The 21,979-nt window shown below is 42.5% G+C and overlaps 1 protein-coding gene across 2 annotated transcripts in view; it reads right to left on the bottom strand.

Annotated features, from left to right (window-relative positions):
- LOC115111730 (single-stranded DNA-binding protein 2-like) overlaps positions 1–21,979 on the bottom strand; it is a 98,339-nt gene that overhangs the window by 59,720 nt on the left and 16,640 nt on the right. The window lies entirely within an intron of this gene.

Raw genomic sequence — 21,979 nt, 5'->3', positions numbered from 1 at the left:
GTAAGGAGAAGTTTATCTTTAATTGTGTGTTTAACACTTGTATCTTTCATTAATGTTTATGATGAGTATTTCTGTAATTTGATGTGGCTCTCTGCACTTTCACCGGATGTTTGTTTGAGACAATGCATTTCTGAACATAACGCACCAATTTCAAAGGAGGTTTTTTGACATAAAGATTAACTTTATCGAACAAAACACACATATATTGTCTAACATGGAGTCCTGGGAGTGCCTTCCGGTGAAGATCAAAGGTTAGTGATTCATTTTAACGCTATTTCTGTGTTACAATGGGGCAAAAAGTATTTAGTCAGCCACCAATTGTGCAAGTTCTCCCACTTAAAAAAATGAGAGGCCTGTAATTTTCATCATAGGTACACTTCAACTATGACAGACAAAATTAGAAAAAAAATCCAGAAAATCACATTGTAGGATTTTTAATGAATTTATTTGCAAATTATGGTGGAAAATAAGTATTTGGTCACCTTCAAACAAGCAAGATTTCTGGCTCTCACAGACCTGTAACTTCTTCTTTAAGAGGCTCCTCTGTCCTCCACTCGTTACCTGTATTAATGGCACCTGTTTGTACTTGTTATCAGTATAAAAGACACATGTCCACAATCTCAAACAGTCACACTCCAAACTCCACTATGGCCAAGACCAAAGAGCTGTCAAAGGACACCAGAAACAAAATTGTAGACCTGCACCAGGCTGGGAAGACTGAATCTGCAATAGGTAAGCAGCTTGGTTTGAAGAAATCAACTGTGGGAGCAATTATTAGGAAATGGAAGACATACAAGACCACTGATAATCTCCCTCAATCTGGGGCTCCACGCAAGATCTCGTATGTATGTATGTATGTATGTATGTATGTATGTATATTACTTTTTTAGGGGGTACATAATATTAAAGGTTAAGGCCAGCATCCCAGAACATCCTCTTCACTGTTGACGTTGAGACTGGTGTTTTGCGTGTACTACTTCAAGTAGTACTTGATGATCTGATAAATGTTTGATTTAGGTGCAATCTTACTGGCAGCAATATCCTTGCCTGTGAAGCCCTTTTTTTGCAAAGCAATGATGACGGCACGTATTACCTTGCAGGTAACCATGGTTGACAGAGGAAGAACAATGATTCCAAGCACCACCCTCCGTTTGAAAGCTTCCAGTCTGTTATTCGAACTCAATCAGCATGACAGAGTGATCTCCAGCCAGGGCTGAAATGCAGTGGAAATGCTTTTTGGGGATTCAGTTCATTTGCATGGCAAAGAGGGACTTTGCAATTGATTGAAATTCATTTGATCACTCTTCATAACATTCTGGAGTATATGCAAAGGTAGGGGGCAGCATTCGGAATTTTGGATGAAAATTAAATATTATCGATTATTTAGGCTAAATACAACCTGAGGATTGAATATAAAAAGCGTTTGACATGTTTCTATGAACTTTACGGATACAATTTGGATTTGAGGTTTTTGGCTAATAAAGAGAAACTTTAAGGAACAAATCAAACATTTATTGAGTAAATGAATGTCTTCTGAGTGCAACCATATGAAGATCAAAGGTAAGTGATTCATTTTATCTCTATTTCTGACTTGTGTAACTCTTCTACCTGGCTGGTTACTGTTTGTAATGATTTGTCTGCTGGGCGATGTTCTCAAATAATCGTAAGGTATGCTTTCGCCGTAAAGCCTTTTTGAAATCTGACACCGCGGTTGGATTCACAAGAAGTTAATCTTTAAACCTATGTGAAATACTTGTATGTTTTCTGAATTTTTATAATGAGTATTTCTGTATTTGAATTTGGCGCTCTGCAATTTCACTGGATGTTGGCCAGGTGGGACGCTAGCGTCCCACATACCCTAGTGAGGTTAAAGGAACAGTCAACTTAGATGTCCTGGTCAACTTGCCAAAACTATAGTGTGTTAACAAGACAAGTTGTGGAGTGGTTGGAAAACAAGTTTTAATGACTACAACCAGTGTGCATGTAAACGTATGACTTCAACTGTACTATATCAATTTTACGTACACAATATACATTTTGTTTGTTTTCAGTTCCATCCTTCAGCTATCTTCAACCCTCCCATCTAACTCCGAAGACCAGTTTTGATTTCTAGCTGCCATATACAACTTATCTGATTTGTTAAGCCAAAGTTTACTCCTAAACTAATAAGGCTTGCCTAAAAAAAGGGGGGTGAATTCTTCTGCAATGACTATACTTTAGTTATTTAATTTGTAAACATTTGTAGAATTTTCACTTTGAAATAATGGTGTAGATCAATGACAAAAAAAGCACAATTAAATCCATTTCAATCATACTTTTTCTAACGCAACAAAATAAAAAATTAAATCTAAGGGGGTGAATACTTAGAAACCCACTGGGCCTGTCAACTGGATGTGATAAAGGAAGCAAACACACCAAAAGTTCTTAGAATTACTCAATAAACTCCCAAAAATGACTAGCTCTCCTGACCTGATCTGTGAATGATTCAATAGGACCTGAAGAGCCAGAAGGAGGAAGTCAACAAAGCCAAATACTTTTCAATTGTATACACTAGGCCTATGATCGATCATAACAAAATATATTTTCTATTTTCAGTAGCATTTATCCTTGCTCTTGAAATTAGCCTATTGAAGACAAACTGTTATCTTTGTTTCCCACAGCAGCTGCACTAGAAATCTACTTTGACCAATCTGTGAAGCCAATGAGCTCCACCTTACATTAATCACGGTGAATCAGGATTGAAACAGGATCAAGTGTTTGTCTCGTCTATATGAGTGTGTGTGTGTACGTGCGAGTGTGCGTGCATGCATGGGAGTGTGAGTGTGCATGCGTGTATGGGACATGGCCTCCTTCAAATTCAAGTATTGTCCTCAGCACTCACATCTAATTAAATTCATATGTTGGTAGCATGCTCCTCTGAGTCTACAGTAGTGCAGCAGAAGTCTCCAGGAGGCTCAGCAGCCAGGACCAGGCTAGCTGTAGCTTAATGAAGTCAGGGAGCTGAAATGCTGCTGATTCTCCATTTTCCCTTTTCACTAAACAGCACTAAGAGAGGAGGAGATGAGAATTCTTGCTGTTTGGGCAGACCTCAGCACCTGGGCCTGTGAAGTTACCCTACTTCATAGAATCAGCTTATGAGACCAGCAGATCACTGCTAATCAATTTACTGCCACTGTAATCACACCTGGAGTTAGAAATCAAAAAAGACTATTCATTTGGCACTTAACTATTAAAGATGAAATGGAAATGGGCCAAAAGTCATTATGTTCCTGCTAGTGTATGAGCACCTGTGACAAAACACAACATTATCTGTAAGACATGCTCAATATGAGTGCAGGTGTACTGTATGGGTCAAACAGACTTGCAGCTACCCTTTGACCTTGTCCAGGAAACAAGCTGATTTGTCATAACACTCTTAGAAAAAAGGGTTCTAAAAGGGTTCTTCCGCTGTCCCCATAGGACACAAAATCATCATGCGTACCCGTATCCATACCCACACATGCAGTCAGAGCCGGCCCTAGCCTTTTGGGGGGGCTACAGGTCATTTAGTTGGGTGTCCCCCTTCACCTTGCGAGCAAAACATTTTAGCAGCTCTCCTCTTGACAGCGGAGAGAACAAATATACGTTTTAGAGTTAATTTCCTGCAATTCTACATCATGTCATATGCATAGAAAAAGTGTTGCAGTTTTAAAGAAAGTTTGATGCAATTCTACACACTTTGTCATGGGGTGGAAAGAAATGTTTGCAGTTTTAATATGATATCTGATTGAGAGTGACTAACAAAATCAATGGGGACCACCTGCTTTCTACAAGTTTAGATTTAGTTTAGTCTAACCAGCTATCTTACCAATCTAACAAAATGTTAGTTGACATTGAGTCTCTATCAGTGACTGACATAACAAGAGAACTGCTGATGCATAACCTAATAAAGAAATTGCACCTTGTGTAATCTACCATTCAAACTCTCAAAAGTATGTTGAGACCCCGACGGACGGTTGGACGGACAGACAGGGGGGTCTGACTGGTGCTGACTGGTGTTGGACAGAGAGGAATTGGATCCAGAGATGGAGAGAGAGTAAAACAAAGGAAGGGAGAGAATGACAACAAAGGAGAGAAAGAGAGATCCCAGTACCACAGCTGTAGTACAGCCTCCAAAAGGAGGATACAGCAGTTTCGGAATGGTGACAGTTAATCTTCCACAGATTTGCAACAGAGATGAAAGGTTCTGGTAAGGAGAGGGAGAAGGAGGTGGGGGGGATTAGAGGAAGAGAAGACAGACGGGGGTCTGAAGGAGGGGGTTAGTGGGTGAGCCACACAATTAATACTCCTGAGGTCTGGAAACGTTAATATTCTAATAGTGACGGATCTGACAGAACAAGCACCGGCCTAGCCAAGCACCCCTGCTGTGCCCTCCTTCTGCAAATTAACACAAACCCACACTGGAACAAGCAAAAGAGAAAAGTAGGCTCTTTCTCCTGCCTTTCTCTCAAATACACACTAGAAACACAAATACAAAGACCTTCAGGAGAATACAACGGATTGCATTTCTGCAGTATGGAAAATATTAATTTCCACATGACTAGTAATTTCTGAGAAAGTAGTAAGAATGAGAGCGTGAATATGAGTTAAGACCAGAGCTGACATTTTTAAAGTGCATATGGAGTTCAGTCAAAGGGTGTCTGTCTGGCAGACAAAAACATAATAAAAGTGAAAATGGGGTGTTCAAAATGTTGAAGGATGTGAACCTAAATCGGCTTAATATTTTCTTTCTTATCCCAGAGAACTCTCCGTGTCAATTGTGATCACACATTCTTCTGCCCACAAATTTCTTATGGGCTTGAGTTCAGGGCTTTGTGATGGCCACTCCAATACCTTGACTTTGTTGTCCTTGAGCCATTTTGCTACAACTTTGGAAGTATGCTTGGGGTCATTGTCCATTTGGAAGACCCATTTGTGATCAAGCTTTAACTTACTGACTGATGTCTGGAGATGTTGCTTCAATATATCCACATCATTTCCTGCCTCATGGTGCCATCTATTTTGTGAAGTACACCAGTCCCTCCTGCAGCAAAGCACGTCCCACAACATGATGCTATCATGGTGTTCTTCAGCTTGCAAGCCTCACCCTTTTTCATCCAAACATAACGATGGTCATTATGGCCAATCAGTTCTATTTTTGTTTCATCAGACCAGAGGACATTTCTCCAAAAAGTACTATCTTTGTCCCCATGTGCAGTTGCAAATCGTAGTCTGGCTTTTTCATGGCAGTTTTGGAGCAGTGGCTTCTTCCTTGCTGAGCGGCCTTTCAGGTTATGTCGATATAGGACTCGTTTTACTGTGGATATAGATACTTTGTATCTGTTTCCTCCAGCACCGTCACAGGGTCCTTTGCTGTTGTTCTGGGATTGATTTGTACTTTTCGCACCAAAGTACGTTCATCTCTAGGAGACCAAACGAGTCTCATTCCTGAGCGGTATGACGGCTGCATGGTCCCATGGTGTTTATACTTGCGCACTATTATTTGTACAGATGAACGTGGTACCTTCAGGCGTTTGGATGAACCAGACTTGTGGAGGTCTACAATTTTCTTTCTGAGGTCTTGGCTGATTTCTTTTGATTTTCCCATGATGTCAAGCAAAGAGGCACTGCATTTGAAGGTAGGCCTTGAAATACATCCACAGGTACACCTCCAATTGATTCAAATGATGTCAATTAGCCTATCGGAGCTTCTAAAGCCAGGCACAGTCAACTTAGTTTATGTAAACTTCTGACCCACTGGAATTGTGATTATTTCACTCTGTCTGTAAACAATTGTTGGAATAAATTACTTGTGTCATGCACAACGTAGATGTCCTAACCGACTTGCCAAAACTATAGTTTGTTAACAAAAATTTGTGGAGTGGTTGAAAAACTAGTTTTTAAAATTTTTTTACCCCTTTTTCTCCCCAATTTCGTGGTATCCAATTGTTTTTAGTAGCTACTATCTTGTCTCATCGCTACAACTCCCGTAGAACGGGCTCGAGAGAGACGAAGGTTGAAAGTGATGCGTCCTCCGATAAAAACACAACCCAACCAAGCCGCACTGCTTCTTAACACAGTGCGCATCAACTCATTCAATGAAGCCAGCCGCACCAATGTGTCGGAGGAAACACCGTGCACCTGGCAGCCTTGGTTAGCGCGCACTGCGCCCGACCCACTACAGGAGTCACTGGTGCGCGATAAGACAAGGATATCCCTACCGGCCAAGCCCTCCCTAACCCGGACGACGCTAGGCCAATTGTGCGTCGCCCCACGGACCTCCCGGTCGCGGCCGGTTACGACAGAGCCTGGGCGCGAACCCAGGGTCTCTGGTGGCACAGCGAAAAACGTGTTTTAATGACTCCAACCTAAGTGTATGTAAACTTCCGACTTCAACTGTGGGGATGACATCATCAATGCACTTATTGATGAAGCCAATGACTGATGTGGTGTACTCCTCAATGCCATCGGAGGAATCCCGGAACATATTCCAGTCTGTGCTAGCAAAACAGTCATGTAGCTTAGCATCTGCTTCCTCTGACCACTTATTTTGATCTAGTCACTGGTGCTTCCTGCTTCAATTTTTGATTGTAAGCAGGAATTAGGAGGATAGAATTAAAGGTCAGATTTGCCAAATGGAGGGCGAGGGAGAGCTTTGTACGCATCTGTGTGTGGAGTATAGGTGGTCCAGAGTTCTTTTAACTCTGGTTGCACATGTAACATGCTGATAGAAATCTGGTAAAACGGATTTAAGTTTCCCTATATTAAAGTCCCCAGCTATTAGGAGCGCCACCATTGGGTGAGAGTTTTCTTGTTTGCATATGGCAGACTACAGCTCATTCAATGATGTCTTAGTGCAAGCCTCTGATTGTCGTGGTATGTAAACAACTACAAAGAATACAGGTGAAAACTCTCTCGGTAGGTAGTGTGGTCTACAGCTTATCATGAGATACTCTACCTCAGGCGAGCAATAGCTCGAGACTTCCTTAGATATCATGGGGCCGCCCCCTGTTCTATTCTGCCGGTACATCGTATGACCACCCAGCTGTATGTTGAAAAACTAACATCTTATGCTTCAGAGTTGTACAGCCACGACTCTAAAGCATAAGATGTTACAGTTTTTCCATTTCCAGTTGGTAGTTTAATCTCCTGCGTAACTCGTCAATTTTATTGTCCAAAGATTGCACGTTTGCTAGCAGAATGGAAGGAAGTGGGAATTTATTCGATCGCCTACAAATTCTCAGAAGGTAGCCAGACCTTCGCCCCCTCTTTCTCCGCCTCCTCTTTACGCAGATCACGGGGATCGGGGCCTGTTCCCGAGGAAGCAGTGTATCCTTCGCGTCGGGCTCATCAGTGTTGTGAAAGGGAAAAAAAGGATTCTGCTAGTCCGTGGTGAGTAATCGCAGTCCTGATATCTAGAAGTTATTTTCAGTCATAAGAGACGGTGGCAGCAACATTATGTACAAAATAAGTAAAAAAACAAGTAACAAAACGCAAATAAACAAACAAAAAAACACAATCGGCTGGGGGTACGTAAAACCTCTACCATCCTCTCCGGTGCTATCTTACATCTGTAGGGTTATTATGAGCGTTTCAGCATGAAATATCCTGAACATTTCTTTTACACACTTATTTATTTTAATATGTCAATGTCTTTTTTGGAAATGATTTGGGGCCAAGCAGGTGGCAGTTGTGAAAAAAGACAATTGTTGGAAGAGTTGCGGAGTTAATTGAAAGTAATGCTTTTTTCACGTTTAGGTTATTTTCTCTTGAACCATATGGTCTATCCATTAGAAACTCATGGACAATATGGACACCGCTATAAAAAATGTATACTACCATAGATTACCTGTAACTTTGTTAAATTACCGGTAGTTTTGCAACTCTAGTCAATAAACACACAAACAATGAGAGATGTAATAGTGAAATTAGAGAAGGACATGACTGTTATTAAATTGACACCACAACACAACTTTAGGGATAATCTCCTCTCCTCTGAGGCATCCCAAACCAGCATGAAGTAAACACCACAGACTGGGAAAGACTGGAATGGCCCAGGGCCTTCATGTCATTTACAGCCATGTGTGTGTTCCAAATAGCACCCTATTCCCTATACATTATAGTACACTACTTTTGACCAGGGACCATGGGGCTCTGGTCAGAAGTAGTGGTCGTTACAGGGAATAGGGTTCAAATTGGGACACACCCTTACACGGAACCCAAACCGGCTGCGCGCGTGCGCCATCGTGTGCTGCTATCGTGCATACATTTATTTTGCACCCCCACACCAAACGCGATCACGACACGCAGGTTAAAATATCAAAACAAACTCTGAACCAATTTAATTTGGGGGCAGGTCGAAAAGCATTAAACATGTATGGCAATTTAGCTCGTAATATTATCTTGCACCTGCTAGCTAAAGTTAATGTGTCCTATTTAGATAGCTTGCTGTTGCTAGCTAATTTGTCCTGGGATATAAACATTGAGTTGTTATTTTACCTGAAATGCACAAGGACCTCTACTCTTGACAATTAATCCACACATAAAACGGCCAACCGAATCGTTTCCAGTCATCTCTCCTCCTTCCGTGCTTTTTCATCGTTTAACTTATATGGTGATCGCATTTAAACTTTCATTGTATTACCACGACAACCGGAAAAACAGTTAATCTTTCATTCACCCACGTGGGTATAACCAATGAGGAGATGACACGTGGGTACCTGCATCTATAAACCAATGAGGAGATGGGAGAGGTAGGACTTGCAGCGCAATCTGCGTCAGAAATAGGAATGAGTTCTATTTTAGCCCTTGGCGTCGCAGACGCTCGCGAGCAGTGTGGGTGCAATAATTGAATAACAAGGATTTCTACATTTATTTTGCGACGCTCGCGCACTCAACGTGTCCGGTCTGGTCAGCATGTTAGAGAAAGGGATCAGGCTATAAAGGAGAGCAGAAATGAAAGTAGAGGACGGGATCAGACTTTAAAAGGAGAGCTGAGCAGCGATGAAGGAATGAAGGGAGAACAGGGCTGAGGACGGAGTGCAGCCTTTGTGCTCAGCCAAAAATGTTGTCTGATTAATCAGAGCCCAGCAGCAGGGCTTTAAGTCCCATTAAAAGGCTCTAAATGTCCTGACTTCATTCATAGAGGGAGTATCGTCAGCAGGGAAGAGGCTCTGCCAGATAGAGAGCAAAATGGCAGAGAGGGAGAGGACAGGGGTATTGAGCTACAATAAACAACCACAACTATAGAACCATTACAATGGTGAATCATTGATCTAATAATCAGAGGGCTGCACAACAACCGTAAAACAACACCAACAACAACTGGTGAACGTATATACAGTGGGGGGGGGGGGGGGGGGGGGAGTATTGAGTCAGCCACCAATTGTGCAAGTTCTCCAACTTAAAAAGATGAGAGGCCTGTAATTTATCATAGGTACACTTCAACTATGACAGACAAAATGAGAGAAAAAAATCCAGAAAATCACATTGTAGGATTTTTAATGAATTTATTTGCAAATTATGGTGGAAAATAAGTATTTGGTCACCTACAAACAAGCAAGATTTCTGGCTCTCACAGACCTGTAACTTCTTCTTTAAGAGGCTCCTCTGTCCTCCACTCGTTACCTGTATTAATGGCACCTGTTTGTACTTGTTATCAGTATAAAAGACACCTGTCCACAATCTCAAACAGTCACACTCCAAACTCCACTATGGCCAAGACCAAAGAGCTGTCAAAGGACACCAGAAACAAAATTGTAGACCTGCACCAGGCTGGGAAGACTGAATCTGCAATAGGTAAGCAGCTTGGTTTGAAGAAATCAACTGTGGGAGCAATTATTAGGAAATGGAAGACATACAAGACCACTGATAATCTCCCTCGATCTGGGGCTCCCCGTGGGGTCAAAATGATCACAAGAACGCTGAGCAAAAATCCCAGAACCACACGGGGGGACCTAGTGAATGACCTGCAGAGAGCTGGGACCAAAGTAACAAAGCCTACCATCAGTAACACACTACGCCGCCAGGGACTCAAATCCTGCAGTGCCAGACGTGTCCCCCTGCTTAAGCCAGTATATGTCCAGGCCCGTCTGAAGTTTGCTAGAGAGCATTTGGATGATCCAGAAGAAGATTGGGAGAATGTCATATGGTCAGATGAAACCAAAATATACCTTTTTGGTAAAAACTCAACTCGTCGTGTTTGGAGGACAAAGAATGCTGAGTTGCATCCAAAGAACACCATACCTACTGTGAAGCATGGGGGTGGAAACATCATGCTTTGGGGCTGTTTTTCTGTAAAGGGACCAGGACGACTAATCCGTGTAAAGGAAAGAATGAATGGGGCCATGTATCGTGAGATTTTGAGTGAAAACCTCCTTCACTCAGCAAGGGCATTGAAGATGAAACGTGGCTGGGTCTTTCAGCATGACAATGATCCCAAACACACCGCCCGGGCAATGAAGGAGTGGCTTCGTAAGAAGCATTTCAAGGTCCTGGAGTGGCCTAGCCAGTCTCCAGATCTCAACCCCATAGAACATATTTGGAGGGAGTTGAAAGTCCGTGTTGCCCAGCAACAGCCCCAAAACATCACTGCTCTAGAGGAGATCTGCATGGAGGAATGGGCCAAAATACCAGCAACAGTGTGTGAAAAACGTTTTCTGTAAGTCTTCACAGGGTTGACCTCTGTCATTGCCAACAAAGGGTATATAACAAAGTATTGAGATAAACTTTTGTTATTGACCAAATATTTATTTTCCACCATAATTTGCAAATAAATTCATTAAAAATCCTACAATGTGATTTTCTGGATTTTTTTCCCTCTCATTTTGTCTGTCTGTACCTATGATGAAAATTACAGGCCTCTCTCATCTTTTTAAGTGGGAGAACTTGCACAATTGGTGGCTGACTCAATACTTTTTTGCCCCACTCTATTACGCTACTAAACCGTGACATAAAAACATAAAGGTGTTTGGGTGGGTACGCTCTCTCTGAGAAGCTGTGTCCTACAGCATGCTCAATTCCAAATCACTTTATGATGTTTAATCTGGCTCAATGCAACTAATCCCTTTTCTCTTTTCATTAGGGGCACATATTGTCTTAATGAAGCAGCAGAGAGGAGCAGGACAACCAGGAAACAAGTATTACGCTGAATGCATTGTTAGCCCCATGCTGAGACTGCCTTGCTGTTATTAGGGGAATTCTCCTCACCATTTTACAAATAGATTGGGAAAGACCTCATTGGCAATCTCTCTCTCCCTCTCACAGACACACACAGGCAAACAGGCAAACACACACACACACACAGGGGAGGGGGACACTGAGAAAGAAACTGAACGTGGATGAAATAGAGAAGATGAGGAAGACCACATTTAGGAGAGATAAGATGTGTGCTGATAATATTGACGGAAATATATGGTAATACAAAGTAGTAAAAGAGAGAGATAAAGACGGCGATAGAGAGGGAATGAGAGAGAGAGAGAGAAGGAAGGATGGTAAATGATTAATGATGAGGGGATGGCAGGCAAGGTCAGTGCAGAGCATGGAGGAAAGGAGTGATGATGCAGCCAGTGAACAAAACCTACGGACAACAAGACTAACATGCTGGTCAGGCACGCTCTCCATACCACATTTAAAGGACAATGTGTCTCCCAAGCCATACTAAACAATAGGACATTCAGTCACAACATAAACAGTGGAATCTGAGGTAAATAAGTGCTGCTGTCAGTGAGTGTATGATGATCTGAGTGAATATCTAGTCAAGTCCATGCACTACACAGTATTTCACGCTATAGTGACATTATCACATAGAAAGTTGTACCTTGGTCACATAAACAAACTGGCAATCTCAAAGGGCTTATGTCGTTTGCCTCACCTCATAACTTCTGTAAAGGACAGTAATGTGCATGTACGCAAGCGCCCACATACGCACGCAAGTACACTTACACACACTCACACAGAGGTTTATAGACCACTCTCCATCAGTTTGGCAACCTGTTCTGATTGTCTTGTAGCAATGTGGCTGTAACGGCCCTCCAGTGAATTCCCAAATGTCTGTAGCTGTCCGTTGATGCATTTCTAATTGGCATTTCTGCTGATAGTCACGTCAGATCTATATTCTCCATTATCCTATACCCACGTCCCCATAGACTTCTCTAATGGCTTCTCCTCAAGGCAAAGATATGAAGGAAAGTTTTATTGTAATATAAACTTGACTCTCATCAAGTCTTTGTATAATCTGAGGAGAGTTTGAGAAGTAAAACTTCCAAGTTGAAGATTAACATAGTACACGTCATAATCCCGTTTTAGAAGGGCCTGAGTGAGGAGAGACACAAGTGTTTATCTGTCTATGTTCTCTGTTTTGTCTCCACAGAGGGGGGTCTCGCACTGCTTTACTGTGTCAATGTTTGTATGGCGCTTTATCCCGCTCACTTCCAGCAAACATGTTAAACCCCTCAGCAGTGAAGGCCTGGCCATGTGACAGAGATACAAACAGAGGGCTCTCTAAACTGGCCTAACAGCCCTCCCTGGAAGAACACCAGTCACAGTGAACACAGCCAGGTCACACCAGATTAAACTCACAGTAGCTGATAAAAACTATTATTAAGGTTATCCATACAGTCACAGCGTTGACACAATATATACAATGTCAACATGAGCTTCTGTGTATTATGTCAACATGCGTCATAATCATCTCAACAATTTGTCATTTCATACAACAATGGACTACAGTACACAGAGGGCCCTTGCAGGCATGTAATATTGCAACAAACCAGAATTCCCAGTCAAATATAACCCCTCAGGAGAGGAATTTTGAGAGTAAAAACATGTTCCTCTGGTCCAGTCTTGCGTACCAAGGTAAGTCAGAAGAATGAAGTTCATATCCGGTGTGGAGCTCTGTGTTCTTTGGCGCACCTCAGAGCATCCCTCCTGTTTGCATTTCATTAACTCCTGAGCCCCCACCCCACCCCACCCCATCTCCTGGGGTCGCTCCAACTCAGGCCAAAGGTCACGCAGACACCATTCACAAAATCGTCACTCAGGAGAGACAACAACGATAAGGTGTTGAAGGGATGAAGTGACAAATGTACTTATCCTCTTCTAAGTTGGCCTGGTGTTGTTACACTGCCTTCTGTTACACAAATGACACTATCTATGACAGCTTATTATTTGTTTCCGCAGAAGACGACTGATGTACAGTGCAGAGGCTACATTGATGCATGGCACATAAAGCACGGGACCAACGCCCCAGTTTATTAGAAGCACTGTAACAACCTACCCTTACTCACAACCAGTGGCGTAGTGCTATTGTGTTATTCATTTTTTAGTTGCGGGAGCATTTGTTTATTTTTTTATGACGTCATCATTTCTCAGTCAAAGTTCGTTACCGACAGATGTAGCCTATTTAATATAATTACAGAATATGCCTCAATGCATCCTCCAATTGCAACGTCTGCCTATGCCCACACATTGTTGTCTCAAGAAAATGTTCTATTTTTAATACCCTCAAACACCAAGTAAGGCATTGCTATTTCAAAATTGGCCATCATTACTGTCGATTGTGAATGATAATTCTTCCCATTTTACCGGTAAAATGTTCAAACTCCAAAACTGCATCCCAATCATGACTATTCAGGTTCAACGAGCTAACCATCCTAAAGTCTCATACGAAATGAGCGAGGAGGTGTTTTTGGTGTAAGACTAATATAGGCCTACTATTCTATATGCTATTTATTATATTCGGTTCTGTTGTGTAAAATTCAAATTAATCATGAGACCTATGTGATCATGCAAGGCATACACTTTTAATCATGAGACCTACAGTCGAAGTCGGAAGTTTACATACACCTTAGCCAAATACATTTAAACTCTGTTATTCACATTTCCTCACATTTAATCCTAGTACAAATTCCCTGTCTTAGATCAGTTAGGATCACCACTTCATTTTAAGAATGTGATATGTAGATTGAATGATTTATTTCAGCTTTTATTTCTTTCATCACATTCCCAGTGGGTCAGAAGATTACATACACTCAATTAGTATTTGGTAGCATTGCCTTTAAATTGTTTAACCTGGGTCAAACGTTTCAGGTAGTATTACATACGCTTCCCACAATAAGTTGGGTGAATTTTGGCCCATTCCTCCTGACAGAGCTGGTGTAACTGTGTCAGGTTTGTAGGCCTCCCTGCTTGCACACACTTTTTCAGTTCTGCCCACACATTTTCTATAGGATTGAGGTCAGGGCTTTGTGATGGTCAGTCCAATGCCTTGACTTTGTTGTCCTCAAGCCATTTTGCCACAACTTTGGAAGTATGCTTGGGGTCATTGTCCATTTGGAAGACCCATTTGCGACCAAGCTTTAACTTACTGACTGATGTCTGGAGATGTTGCTTCAATATATCCACATCATTTCCCACCTCATGATGCCATCGATTTTGTGAAGTGCACCAGTCCCTCCTGCAGCAAAGCACCCCCACAACAAGATGCTGACACCCCCATGCGTCATGATTGGGATGGTGTTCTTCAGCTTGCAAGCCTCACCCTTTTTCATTCAAACATAACGATGGTCATTATGGCCAAACAGTTCTATTTTTGTTTCCTCAGACCAGAGGACATTTCTCCAAAAAGTACTATCTTTGTCCCCATGTGCAGTTGCAAACCGTAGTCTGGCTTTTTCATGGCGGTTTTGGAGCAGTGGCTTCTTCCTTGCTGAGCGGCCTTTCAAGTTATGTCGATATAGGACTTGTTTTACTGTGGATATAGATACTTTGTACCTGTTTCCTTCAGCACCTTCACAAGGTCCTTTGCTGTTGTTCTGCGATTGATTTGCACTTTTCAAACACCAAAGTACGTTCATCTCTAGGAGACAGAACGCATCTCTTTCCTGAGCGGTATGATGGCTGCGTGGTCCCATGGTGTTTATACTTGCGTTACATTGTTTGTACAGATGAACGTGGTACCTTCAGGCCGTTGGAAATTGCTCCCAAGGATGAACCAGATTTGTGGAGGTCTACAATTTTTTTTCTGAGGTCTTGGCTGATTTCTTTTGATTTTCCCATGATGTCAAAGCAAAGAGGCACTGAGTTTGAAGGTAGGCCTTGAAACACATCCACAGGTACACTGCCAATTGACTCAAATTATGTCAATTAGCCTATCAGAAGCTTCTAAAGCCATGACATCATTTTCTGGAATTTTACAAGCTGTTTAAAGGCACAGTCAACTTAGTGTATGTAAACTTCTGACCCACTGGAATTGTGATACAGTGAATTATAAGTGAAATAATCTGTCTGTAAACAATTTTTGGAAAAATGACTTGTGCCATACCGACTTGCCAAAACTATAGTTAGTTATCAAGAAATTTGTGAAAGAGGTTGAAAAACGAGTTTTAATGACTCTAACCTAAGTGTATATAATCTTCCGGCTTCAACTGTACATGCAAAATAGTTATCAATATAATAACAAAACATATTTGGTCTTCAAATAAGTTTTTTTTTTGTATTTGACATTCAGTTGAATACCTGAAGTCTAACCAAAATGTCTGGATTCCATAGATTTTCTGTGTCTCATTATACAAATTGTTTATGTGCAACAGTGCTTTAGTTCTAACTCCCTTAGTGGCACCTCTACGGGATATACTCTACTGCCTGTAGCACCCTTTTACCAACCTCTCTCTTCCGGAAGGTTTTTCTCCTCCACCAAATCAGTACCGATCAACTCTTTCACTACTGCTTTTGGAACGCCAGATTCCACTTTAATATCGTAATGTTTTTCAATAATGACCATATTCCCTTTCGTTCAGTTATCTACGGTTTTCCAAAAATGCTTCCAACTTCAAGTCCATGGCTTTAATTGTATAACCCTGTGTGTTTATGTAACTTTTGAAATGATTCCCCTGAAAAACACTGGAGTTTTAATTTATTTAACTAGGCAAGTCAGTAAGAACAAATTCTTATTTTCAATATGCCCTAGGAAAAGTGGGTCAACTGCCTTGTTCAGGGGCAGAACAACAGATTTTCACCTTGTCAGCTCAGGGATTTGATCTTGCAACCTTTTGGTTATTAGTCCAATGCTCTAACCACTAGGCTACCTGCCGCCCCAGGTATTGTATAATGAGTATCTTACTCCATTATACATCCGTTACATTTATCAGAACTGTATTTTTGACCTTTTATCAATTTTGATGACCGTTGCTACAACTAATTAACACCGGTCTTCCCTTTGTGGTCTAGGATTAAAAGACAAACATGAAAGCACCATACACTACAGCCTGTGTGGATCGCAGTAGTGCAACTCTGCCCTAGAGTCTAATTCCAAGTATGCATCATCATCATCTGTTCAGAATTAGCTGGTCATGAAAGGAGAAGCCCTCCCTCCATCGTCAGAGACAGACCCTTTAAACAGGAGCCTGCGAGCATGGCCAGGGCAACATGTCGGCTCAGTGGTCTGTGTCAATGTGATAGACTACCAAACGCCCCTGCTCTCTCTCTCTCTTAAGAACATGAGCAGCAAACCACCCTCGTCTAGCTCCTTCCGGAAAATAACAAATGAGTGGAACTGCAATTAAGAACGGAAAAGTGGGAGGGGACTCAGCGACCCCCTGTCTTTTCTACTGTTTCTCTTAAAGACAGACAAAACAGAATGTTGAGGGGCTTGAAAATGAAAAGTAGTTCTACTTCATTGTCATTGGTTCAGATAGGCTTTGGCCTAACATGGGAGACAAAAATATTATTGGCAAGGACAACAGGAAATACCAGCTTATCAGACAGGGAGAGGTGAGGATCTATTTGAAGAGGTGACCCTTCTAGACAGCTCCATTATATATAAAAATAAATTCATTTAAAGGAGTATAGTATAGTCCCTGGTCAGGATGACCTGAATGGACAGAATGTTGACAGCACTGTAGGCTATGTGAGTCACAATGAAAGGTCAATGATAACTTGAGACAAAGTATGGAGTACGTCACAGTCTGGCACTGAATGTCTTAAACACATGCTTACACAGCATGAGTGCACACAAACATGGATGCATGCACACACACACACACACACACACACACACAGAGAAACGCTGGTCTATCCTCCCTCTTGGTTTTGTTTATGAGCGGTGAGAGAGCCCGGTGTGTTCTCTACCGTCGCCGGCCTCCTCGTCTTAGAATGTCAGACCTAGAATGTGTCTGCCTGAACGTTTTCCCACTAGCGCCGGAGCTTCATGAATTCCAGAGCCTATTGTTGAGCTCACACAATGTAACATTCCACACTACCACCAAGAACACCCTATACAGAAAGCTGTGAGGCGCTAGCTGTTATACGTAAGGTTGTTCCAATCCCGGTAGGTTCCGTTCAGCGGCACAATTACATCATGGCAACTGAACTATGTGACGAATATGGTGATAGCAATAATACTACTAGGTCTATAGAACCCTATTTCAGACACTTGAAATGCCCATATATAACCTTATTCATGTACTACCAGTGATATTGAAGATTGAAGCAAAGGTTTCTCACAGACAACAATACCCAGTGTTGCCCAGCTCTGCACTGAAATATGTCTATGATGTTATCCATCCCTCTCCTGCTTTTCTCTCTGATTGGGAAATAACATTATGTGGATCTTATAAATGCCAAGAAGACTCTGCCAGCCATTTAAGTCCTGGACAGGAAAATATACAGCCCTGCATGCAGGAGGGAGAAAATGTCATATAAGACTTTATAGGGTTCAGTGGCAGTCATATGTATGCTGTAATATAAGACCTAACACTCAAACACAGAGGAGGGAAATGAGAGAGAAAAAAAAAGAGACAGAGAGAGAGAGAGAGAGAGAGAGATACTGAGGCAGTTCCTAAGCCTGGCCGTCACGCATGCTTAACCTTGCGCTAGCGCCTGGGCAATGTGTCTTGCATATCAATGATGGAGGAAATATCAGAGGATACAGGCCTGCAACCTCCACTGCTGCAGGAGACACAGGGAAAGAGAGAGAGAGAGAGAGAGAGAGAGAGAAAACAGGAGCTCCTCAGCAACAACAGCAGTATAGCAGTATAGAGGTTGCCAATAGAGGTCTAATCATAGACACACACGCGCACACAGCATAAACATTGAACATTCTTGACAGACACACCGCAACTAAATAGAAATTTGACATGCTAAATAAGAAACACACATTAGAAGACATGAAGATCTAATTAAGAAGAATAAAAGCTAAATAAGCAAACAAGAGAAAATACAGATAACTGTCGGTTTCCCTGACTGACCTGTGTGTGTGTGTGTGTGTGCGTGCACGCGCATTTACACCGCTGCGTTTACTTCTAGTCTGTTCTCAGGTTACAGGACATGCTTACCGTGGTTACTGGGCATTTAGTGTCACCAACTGTGGTTACTGGGTATTTAGTGTCACCATGGGCAACACAAAACTTTCTGCCAAAACCACGACCGCTAGTACCGCTAACTATCAGGATGGTGAACACGAGACATGGAGAGACTGTTACACTCAAACAGACTATAATTTCTCTCCATCTACTACATCTGTCACTCTCTCTTACACCCCCCCCACACACACACACACACCACACACACTAAACACAGAGCAGACTCAAAGTGAGGAGTTACAGGATGCAGAGAGGAGGAGAGAGTCAGAGTGTGTCTAATTAAAACAGGCGTGTTCTGGGACGCCCCCGGGGTCCGGAGGGATGTGCTAGGTGATAAACTCAGTCATCTGTTCCCCCTTCTTTTGAACAGAGAGATGATAGACTTTCAGGATCCTTCTCCATCTTATCCTTTCTTCTTCCTCCTCCTTTCATACTCTCTGATAGAAACGGAGGGCTTGTGTCACATCCCGAGGACCCCGAGGCGTCCTCTGGGGATGCCTGATGAGATGTGGGGTGCTTTTTGCTGAGTGACACATTGCCTCCCTGTTCTGTGTGTCGATCAAGGGCTGGCTCCCTGTTAGAGCTCAATAAGACGCAGCTGCTTTGATAGTTGCTGTACATCTTTAGCAGGGAACACGATCAAAACAAGGAGGGCTCTCTACAGATAAAAGAGGACTTTAGGAGGCTATACAGCAGTCTAATGTTTTCTGCCAAAGCCTTGTCATGCTGTCATCACTTCTATTTGCAGAGGCTTTGTGAGTATGTTAGATACAGGGTTTTTCTTTTACTTTGATCTTGTAATCCGAGATTGGCGCTAATCTGAGGGACCGGTGGATTAAAACATTTAGACAATCATGGCTTTCATAGTCTCTCATATCTGAATGACAACAACATTGAGTGGGTGACAATTCTCTGTTGTCGTTGCTTCTCACTTGAATTCCCAGGAGAGTAGATAAACTATCAGCACTACAATCAATACTGGAGTTGAACTGAAGTACCATTCATAAAGACAGCCTGTCAGACAGATGGGGTTTGTTGTGAGGGGGATGAACCATATGGGAAAGTGGTGGTCTAGGCAGACAGGAGCTCAGACAGGCTTACTGGATGGACAGTATACCAACAATATGTTCTCCACTGATCTAGCAGAGATGAGTTTAACTGATGCTCAAACCCTCAGTGTCTTCTGTATGGTCTTTCACTGATGTTTTCACATGAGTTCTGTCTGGACCTTGGCCAGCAGAACCAGGTGTGGTCACCTCACAGTGTAACCGATCTATGTGTAGGAGATGTGTTTTAAATGCTGGGGTCTGATGAGCAGCCATTAGAAAGCATCAGACCATGAAACCAGCTACCCTCATCTGACCATAACCACACAGAGAACATTTCTTCACTTATTTTTCTTTCTCACGATCATTCACTTACTTATCTCTCTTTCTTACACACTCACCTCTCATTTTCTTACATATACGTTCTCTCCAAATAACTCAGATTGAGCACTCAGCGTCTTTCAATTGGTTTCAATTTGAAACATGAAACAGGTAAACAGAGCCAGAAGAGTGGCAGCCAGCAGGAGGCTACATAGCTAAAACAGTATATGACGTACAGTGCGGCCTACAGTAAAGATCCTCAAGGTACCCTGAGCAGCTCCTGTGGTGTATTGTGATGTCTCAGTGCAGTCTTATGAGTCACCGTGACAGCCAGATAGTAGCAACCAGAACGGGCTGTTGGGGAGGATAAACACTCGAAACATGCACTGCTCTGCCTCATTCGGAGCAATGCTGCGTCGGCAGCTTCCTGCCAGGAGCGGGAGGTGTGTGTGTGTGTGTGTGTGTGTAACTATGTGACAGGCCACGGTCCAAGTTGAGGATCCAGAGTGAGTACAGTCAGTACCCTACTTGTTTATTTGTTTGCATGCTAATCTGCAGAGGCAGATGAATAGAACAAGGAGCACGGCTGAGTCACCAAGCAAAACCTCAGTCCACAAAATAAGCTTACCAAGCAACATTGACTATCCAGCAAGTGTGGATACAGCTTTATCAATGGCCACATTTCAATCACAATTCTGCATCACACAAGTGCCATGACGCTCTGATCAACAGCAGATATTGAACTCAACCAAGGAAAACCCCTGTTGGTTTTACAACAGGTTCTTTCCTAAGCAAATTATACTAAGAAGGGAACAGTGTACCGATTATACTAGGAAGGGAACAGTATACCGAGGGTGGAGTGTTTCAATTGCATTCTCTTGTTTTCAAAGGAAGAAAACTTGGTTTATAATCATGTAACCCTGGGTCTCACATTTTCAAACCTTTTCAAACTGAAACGGTACTGAAATTCGATTGGCCTAAGCAAACATTTGAAGATATGTTGAATCTTTCTGAAACCGGCACGGAGAAGTGCACGACCCTGGTTTGTCCTCTCAGAACAATTCGTGCACACAGTCAGTGGTGCTGAGCTGTCACTTGTCATTACATCAGGCAAAGAGAGCGAGAACAAGAGAGAGGGGGGGTTACGAAGAGCAGGCAGACTCCACAATCAGACACCAACATGTTGACACCTGTTTTATTCACTTTACTAAAGCAAAACACAAACACACACACACCTTTCTACATAAGAAAATGCATTGAAGAAGCACAATTGTCCCAGCATCGTCTGGGTTAGGGGAGGGTTTGGCCGGGGGGGGGGGGGGGGGGACTTTACTTGGCTCATCGCGCTCTAGCGACTCCTTGTGGCGGGCCGGGCGCCTGCAGGCTGACCTCGGTCATCAGTTGAACAGTGTTTCCTCTGACACATATGTGTGGCTGGATTCCGGGTTTGGTGGGTCATGTTTCGGAGGGCGCATGACTCGACCTTTGCCTCCCGAGCCCGTTGGGGAGTTGCAGCGATGAGGCAAGATCAAAATTGGGAAGAAAAAAAAGCTAATTACAGACTTCTCTTTGAATAAGCATATTTCTCCAAAACTCTTGTCCTGAGTCTGCACAGAACTGCCAAGACCTCGGATCAATGGAGACAATCAAGTTTTTATCCTGTATCTATCGACACATTCACGAAAAATAGCCATGGCCTCCAGTTGCCTACTGGACTCTATTCCAACTAAACTAGTGAAAGAGCTACATCCTGTGATTGGCCCTCCTATGTTGAACATAATAAATGGCTCCCCATCCCCCGAATGTGTATGGAACTCACTAAAAGTGGCAGTAATAAAGCCTCTCCTGAAAAAGCAAAACCTTGACCCGGAATTTTTTTGTTAACCTTTTTGGGATAGGGGGCAGCATTTCACTTTTGGATGAATAGCGTGCCCAGAGTGAACTGCCTCCTACTCTGTCCTAGATGCTAATGTATGCATAGTATTAGTAGTATTGGATAGAAAACACTCTGAAGTTTCTAAAACTGTTTGAATGATGTCTGTGAGTATAACAGAACTCATATGGCAGGCAAAAACCTGAGAAGAAATCCAAACAGGAAGTGAGAAATCTGAGGTTGGTTGATTTTCAACCCAGTCCCTATTGAATTCACAGTAAGATATGGATGAAGTTGAACTTCCTATGGCTTCCACTAGATGTCAACAGTCTTCAGAAACTGGTTTGAGGATTCTACTATAA

Source organism: Oncorhynchus nerka, linkage group LG27 (genome assembly GCF_034236695.1).
Source record: "Oncorhynchus nerka isolate Pitt River linkage group LG27, Oner_Uvic_2.0, whole genome shotgun sequence".
NCBI classification, from domain to species: Eukaryota; Metazoa; Chordata; class Actinopteri; order Salmoniformes; family Salmonidae; genus Oncorhynchus; species Oncorhynchus nerka.
This window is presented reverse-complemented; position numbering and strand designations above follow the sequence as displayed.